Source organism: Staurois parvus, unplaced genomic scaffold, assembly GCF_062004578.1.
Source record: "Staurois parvus isolate SC_StPar_1 unplaced genomic scaffold, SC_StPar_1.0 ptg000013l, whole genome shotgun sequence".
Taxonomy (NCBI): domain Eukaryota; kingdom Metazoa; phylum Chordata; class Amphibia; order Anura; family Ranidae; genus Staurois; species Staurois parvus.
The window spans coordinates 13651836-13658929 of NW_028317809.1; the positions used below are offsets into that span (position 1 = coordinate 13651836).

General features: G+C 38.3%; 1 protein-coding gene across 1 annotated transcript in view; it reads right to left on the minus strand.

Annotated features, from left to right (window-relative positions):
- TMEM150C (transmembrane protein 150C) overlaps positions 1–6747 on the minus strand; it is a 466224-nt gene extending 459477 nt beyond the window's left edge. The window contains exon 1 of the mRNA XM_089675844.1: positions 6661–6747. The gene's annotated coding sequence lies outside the window, so the exon portion shown is untranslated. The remainder of the gene's footprint in view (positions 1–6660) is intronic.
- Between the last annotated feature and the right edge of the window lie 347 nt (positions 6748–7094).

Here is a 7094-nt window from a genome sequence, read left to right on the forward strand (position 1 = left end):
AAAAGTCTAAAAACATAAAAGTATAAAAATGCTTGGTCCTGTAATACACTTCTCTTATGAACTGCTTTATAGTATTATGATTTCCTTTGTGATTTCTATACAATTTTATTTCACTTTTACATCAAACTGACAGATCTGTAGCCATTAGGAAATAGAAGTAATAAATAGCACACAATGGACTGTGCTTTTTATTTACTCTGGCAGCAGCTGTAATGGATGTATCTCACCACTAAAAAATCCATGTGGATTAAAGCAAATATAGATAGGTCTGCAAACGTTTCATTTTTCTTAAGGTACAAAATACTTTGTTTAATCTACCATGATGAATCAGCATCTGTAATATTAGTAGAGCTCTTTAAACATTTAATGACCAAAGATAATTGATGAATAGATGATTTAGCAATGTAAATATATGTCAGTTAACTTCACAGTAATGATTTAACTATTTTGCATATGGTTTTTATATTTCATTATTTTTATTGAGAAACAAGCATATTAAAACGTAAAACAAGATGGCAAACAATAAAAGAGAAAAAGAAAGGGCCCACCCACAAGGTGGAACGAGATTCAGAATCATAAACAGAACACTGGTGGGTAAAAAATAAAAAAATGTAGCAGACAATAGCGTTACAATTCACATAAAAAATGTCATAGCCATCAATACATATAGGTTTCATAGATCAATAAACAAAAAATAAGTCAAAATGGACCAAAAAAAACAGAGAGAAAAAAAAAAAAATATTTCAACAAATAGTAGAAAAAGAGAGAAAAAGAGAGATGAAAAGGAAAATACTCTTAATTAAAAGAGAAAGAAAAAAAAATATATATATAAGAGGGGGGGGGGGGGGGTCAGCTGCCAGACACTCACGATACAGAAATATAAGTAATCCAAGGATCCCAAGTCCTCTCAAATCTGGACACATCATCAGTGACGATACTCGTCAGTTTATCATTAACCATTTTCCAGTTGAGTTTTTGCTTCACCCTATCCAGTGGGATCAAGGATTGCTTCCAACTCCTAGCTATGGTAATGCGAGCCGCCAATATGACATATAAAATTAATGTAATCGATTTTTTGGGAACATCAGAGGGTAGTATATTAAACAAGGCCACTTCTGGCGATCTACGGATATTAATTCCTGTCACTGAGTAAAGAAAATTAAATACGCGGATCCAGAACCTACTCACGACTGGGCATTTCCACCAGACGTGGAACATGGTACCCTCTTGACCACAGCGTCGGAAACAACCAGATGAAACAGAAAGATACATTATGGCTAGGCGAGCAGGAACCAAATACCACTGAAGTAGTGTTTTGTAATTAGATTCAACAAGATCAGTGTTAATCGAGATCTTCGATAGGGCATGGGCCGCCGTCCGCCAGGTATCCAAATCCAACAAGCTATTTAAATCCCGTTCCCATAGAACCATGTAAGATAATTTAGTTAGGGGATCAACCAACAAAGCATAAACAATGGACAAGCGACCTCGCATCATCCCACTTGCCCCACAGGAGACCTCGGCATATGGTTTTTAAGGGCATATAAGGCTTTTAATACAATGTTTTTTCTTATAGGCTGTTTTTTCCTATTTTACTTTTTTTGAAACTGTAACTGTATTTGACCATTACAGTATTAAATGTTTGCAGTGCGTTCTGGTGCAGATAAATGCAGCATGCACTACTTTTTCTAAACACAGGCTCATTGAAATAGAATAATTTTTCTTGCATATGCGTTTGTACTATATTCATACTGTTTAAAAACACTCTCAACTGCATCTGATATAAACAAGCCATTAAAGCCTAACCTAAGGTTTGGCAACAGCATGCAGGGTACACACTGCTCAAGGCTGACTTGCCAGAGATCCCATGCTGCTGGATATGTCTGTGTGCCTGCTCAGTCTGCCGCTGTGGCCAGTGAACATGAAGAAAGGAAGAAGCAACACTCCAATGTAAAACAGCAGACTTCTTTATTATTCATCCATGAAGGTAAAAAGACAGCAATGCATGGCTCTGGGAACATCAGTAGTCATGTTTCACGCTCCTTCAGTGCTTATTCATTACTCCCAATCCTCTGTTTTTCCACCCCAAGGGGGAGAAGCTGTTTTCCTTTTGTCCTCTGTCAGTCACCAGACAAGCAAAGTGAAGTACAATGATGGAGAAAAGGCAGGTATTGCAGTAAAAGCTGCCTTTATACTAGATGGGCGGTAACAATCCAATGTCCCCACACATGCATATATTCTGGCTCAAAGGGTCAGTGTTCATGGGCATTTGTTTGCTTCAGAGCTGCTTTTCTCCATATACAAGTGTATGGGAAGGCAAAATGAGCTGTAGCAGGTCAAGTGCAGCTTAACTGCACCTACAATTAATTCTGAATGATCTCAAAAGCACTTCAGACTGATTTCAAAAGTGTTGAATATCCCCAAAGGAAGTCATCAACTGGGCCGAGGATAAAGGGGTACCACCAGTTCTCCTGTACGAGGCCCAGGCTAGCAGAGGGGCCCAGGCAGCTGGTTGAATCGGATGTGGGCAGGGAGAGCGATTGGCACAGCAAGGGGCAATTACTGGAACAGATCCCCTGTATGGCTCTTTCTGCAGCAGCTGAAAGCTGGCTTCTTCTCCTCTCCCTCCCACTGGCTTTCAGCTGCTGCAGAGAGAGTCATACAGGGAAACGGTTACAGTAATTGCACCCCCGGCACCCATCACTCTCCCTGTACACCATACATTTCCTCCTGCTGCCCCCACCCCATAATGTTGCTGGCTTCTCTCCTCTCAATCCCACCGACAGCTGCAAGCACACAATAGGATCCTTTAGGATGGAGAGTGGGGGAAGGGTCAACTAAATATGTCACGTTTACTAGCCCCTTTCTATCCTGAATGAACACAATGAGTTGTTGTGGACCTTTTTAAATTATGTCTCAAAAACATGATTTATCAAGACATGATCCTATATAACATCAAGTCAGCATAGCCGGATGTTAAGGGTTAATTTGTCTTGGTTGGAAAGTCGAATGACCATCTAGCTAGAGAAATGTCAACGATGGGTGAAGGGATTTTTTTTTTCCTCCTAGAGACAAATATACTATTTGAAGTTCTACAGGTGGTCAAACACCATTATTCAGACTTCTATAGCAGGTAAACATATACAAGGTCTGGACAGGACAATAGAGGAACCAAACTGATTGTCTGAGAGCTTACCCAAACCTTGCAGAGTGTGATAAACCAACAGAACTCTCAAACTATCACAATATGCTATTGTCCACCAAGGGTGAAAGTATTAATAGTTGTTTACTGTGACTCCAATACAAGAGCCAGGCAAACAGAGAGTTTTTCCCTACCCATAGAAAATGTGGTTCTGAAACATAAGTTAAATTCAGGACATTTAAAGCTAAAAAAAAAATTGAATGTATCTAACTACAAAGATATACTACAAAAGCATAGTATCTAGAGATGTTATAAAGAATAGGTTTCACACACCACCAAATATTCAGCAATGGGAACTATATATCACTAACTTGAGTATTGAGATGATGGAAAGTAAGATGTATTATAAACTAGCATTAGTTATATGTCTTATCAGGAAACAGACAGGATGGTATTTCAAGAAGGAATAACTGAATATACACCTATATTCCATGGTCCCTATTTAGAATATTATAGGTATGATCACTTCTCTATATGGAAAAAGACGTATATTTAATCCCTGAAATTACCTTAAAATTCCACCCGAGGTATGAGTCATCTCAAATACTCAAATTGTTCTATGATACATGACTGCCATCTGGCGGGCAGGTGAGAAATAGCTTATGTACACACATTTCTCAACTAGCCAATCAAGAAGCCTGGTGGGAAGGTATCTTAGAACAATGGATTAGTGGATATAAAAGCCCATGCACCTTTAAGAAAAAAAAACTCATCAAAAGAAAACTCATCAAAAGAAAGAAAACCTGACTGAAGAAAGACCTGATTAGAAGAATCTGAAGACATCTGAAGAGACCTATCTATAACCCCTCTTCCACCCTTTCAAACTTCCAAACTTTACTAAATTGCTAAACCTCTGTCCTTCTAACTTCCTACATTCTCCCACACTATTGAACTCTATCTCACTTTCCCCTGTGGTCATCATTCTGAAGGCGTTCCATTGCCAGCTAAATCCACGGGAGAGTTTCCTAGTCTGAATTCCGGGTGTGGTGAGATTGTTTATTTGGTTTTGCATTACCTATTTTCTCTGTTGTGTGGAATCATAGAATTACCTTAGTGTATCACAACAATATTGGGTAGTTAGATATATGTAGAGAGATCCTGTTTTACTGTTTCGAAATTGTTTGGTGCCATATTATAATTTATTTTTCATATTTCATAATTTATTAAATATTAATAATCAGAGTATAATTTATCAAGGAATAGCTTCTTGCAATCCTATGGCCATGGCTTGTGAGAATATAACCTTTGAGATACTCGAAATTATTAGTTATTAATACATTTAATTTTTAATCAGATCATTTAGAAATTGTGATATTGATTTAATTATTTGGAAACATTAGTATTGTGTATTACATTGGTAGGGTATGTCTTTGATTGTGTGTATTAATATTCATTTATCACCAGTCTTTTGCGTTTTGTGTTAATATATATATAATTTTTGTACATAAATAAATTTTTATATTTATCTATTATAAGGCAAATTTTGTGTGTATGGTACGAAATCATATTGGCTAAAAGAATTCAAGGTATAATAATAAGTGGTGATCAAATTATCAAGGTGTCCAAATTATTGGTTTACTAAATATTTGCCGTATTTTAACGGCTGGAGGCACTGTAATATTTCATCTAAGGGAAAGGGACACGCCCTTTATAAGTAAAATATATCCTTACATAAACCACCACAGAGTGAAGCAAAGTAAACTGTGTTTTGTTGTGGGAATGGGGGAGGGGGGCATGTCAGATTGGCTGTATGGGGCCCCATGGTATCTAACAGCAGCCTTGGTCATCAACACTGGTCCTAAGGGTATCCAAAGCTTTGAACTGGGAGATAACAAATTGGTATGCAGATGGCATCTTGATGTGAAATGAACATTACAATACCTACCACATCATATTAATTCGATTGGCAAAAGAATCCCCATTGAAGCTTAAGAATCTGTTTTGATTATATTTTATATAATAATAATAATAATACAAAACTTCATTGGCTACAAACAGGTTCAAATAAATTTTCTTCCACAAATCCTATTTTTCAAGCCTGATAAATTATTATTATTGTGAACATGCAGTGTATTTTTAATTTAAAATCAGCGTGTCATCTTAAGATGCTGAACTAAGACATTGCTACATTTACCCAGTTAACACATTTAAATACACTGTGTCTCTGTGTCCACCAGCTAACTACAGTAAGTAATGCAAGTCAAGCATGCATCTTAGATAAAGCAAAGCATTTAAACCTGGGTTCACATATATGCGGTGCGGTATATCGCATGTGATTCACACAAGAACCGCACAGCATTCCTGTGCATATCACATGTGATTTGTGTGCGGTGCACCCGCACCAAAAAAGTGCAGGACCCTTCTTTTGATCTGCACTAGAATTGGATCGCATGGATATTCACACCTATGCAATCCGATTCTGCACATCGCATCACATTTTGCAGACCACTTTCGGGGTGTTGTTAACATACACCCCCGCAGTGGTTCACATGAACAGGGTGCAGTTTTGATGAGGTGCGGAATTCGTACAGAAAACACTGCAAATTCCGCACCACATCAGTGTGAACCAGGGCTACAACTTGTATCATGAAAAAGGGGTCTTTTTCCAGACTTACTCAGCCCTGATATGATGCGAACGTATGGGTTTCAGAATTAAAACTAGATTTTGATTTCCATGTGCCCCAGCACTCCAATGCCAATCTGTCAAAACATTATACTTTTTTTGTGAATAACATGTGGACACCCTTGAAATGCTTACCTGCAGATTTTCTGCTTACTGCAAACGGTGATGTATAGAAAGTCAGCATGTAATAAAGTGTTTTAAATTATATCCAAAAGTGATTTTATTGTTACCTACAGTGTCCTTTGAGAAGATTTCTTTTCACTTCCTGTCCCATGGACAAATCAGGAAGTGAGAAGAAATTTCTCAAAAGGGAAGAAAACTTTTAGTCTAGCTGACAATGGTCTTTAGGACAGAGTGTAAATCTCCCCTGGCAAAGTAATAACTCTTCCCTCCTATATTCAAATCTACTTTAAAACACCACAATACACTTTAAAGTTCTTGCTGACCCCCGGTTCACATATATGGGGTTGTGCGGGCCGCGTTTGGCACGGGCACAAGAGCCCATTCATTTGAATGGACTCCCATGCCCGTGACACGCTGGTAAAACGCAGCCCGCACGGGAACCTCAGTTCCCAGTACAGTTGCGTTTTCCAGTGCAGGCGGCGTGCCATTAGAACTAATGGCACCCGTCCGCGGGTCCACATTCCTCTGTGTGGGTAGCGTAGCTGCACGGATTTTCGTGCGGATCCTCAGCGGCACCACCTGCACAGATGTGAACCTAGGGTAAATGTTAAAATTCCATGGCACTTCCCCTATTTTCTATGAAAATGATCTACAGTATCTGAAGCATATCAAAACCCAAAAACAAAAATGCAATATATTTCAGCTTACCAACCCTTAAATGTGATGGCTGCATTTGTTTCCTTTTCTTCAGGCTATAAACGTTTTCAACAAGTACAGAAAATACTGATTGATATTGCCAGTAATATGGTGTCCATGCCACTTTACTGGAGCTGAAAAGAAAGCACAAACATCTTTATCGTTATGTAAATTAATAGTCCCATCAATCCACCATGTAATGGAAATGAACAAGGGCAGACATGTTTGAAGTCCAGCCTGTGTGACAACCGTAGATCCTTCCAAAGATGCAATGGAGACATTAGTTAAGCCACAAAGAGACAGGAAGGGCGTTATTTGCAGGAGTACCAGGTTAAAAAAAAGCCAGAAGAAATGGAAACAAATGTAGACACATGTAAGCAGTCAAGTAATGATATCATTTCTGCTAAATCACACTACTAAAAAGTCTAGCAGAAGAGTAGAGATTTATTG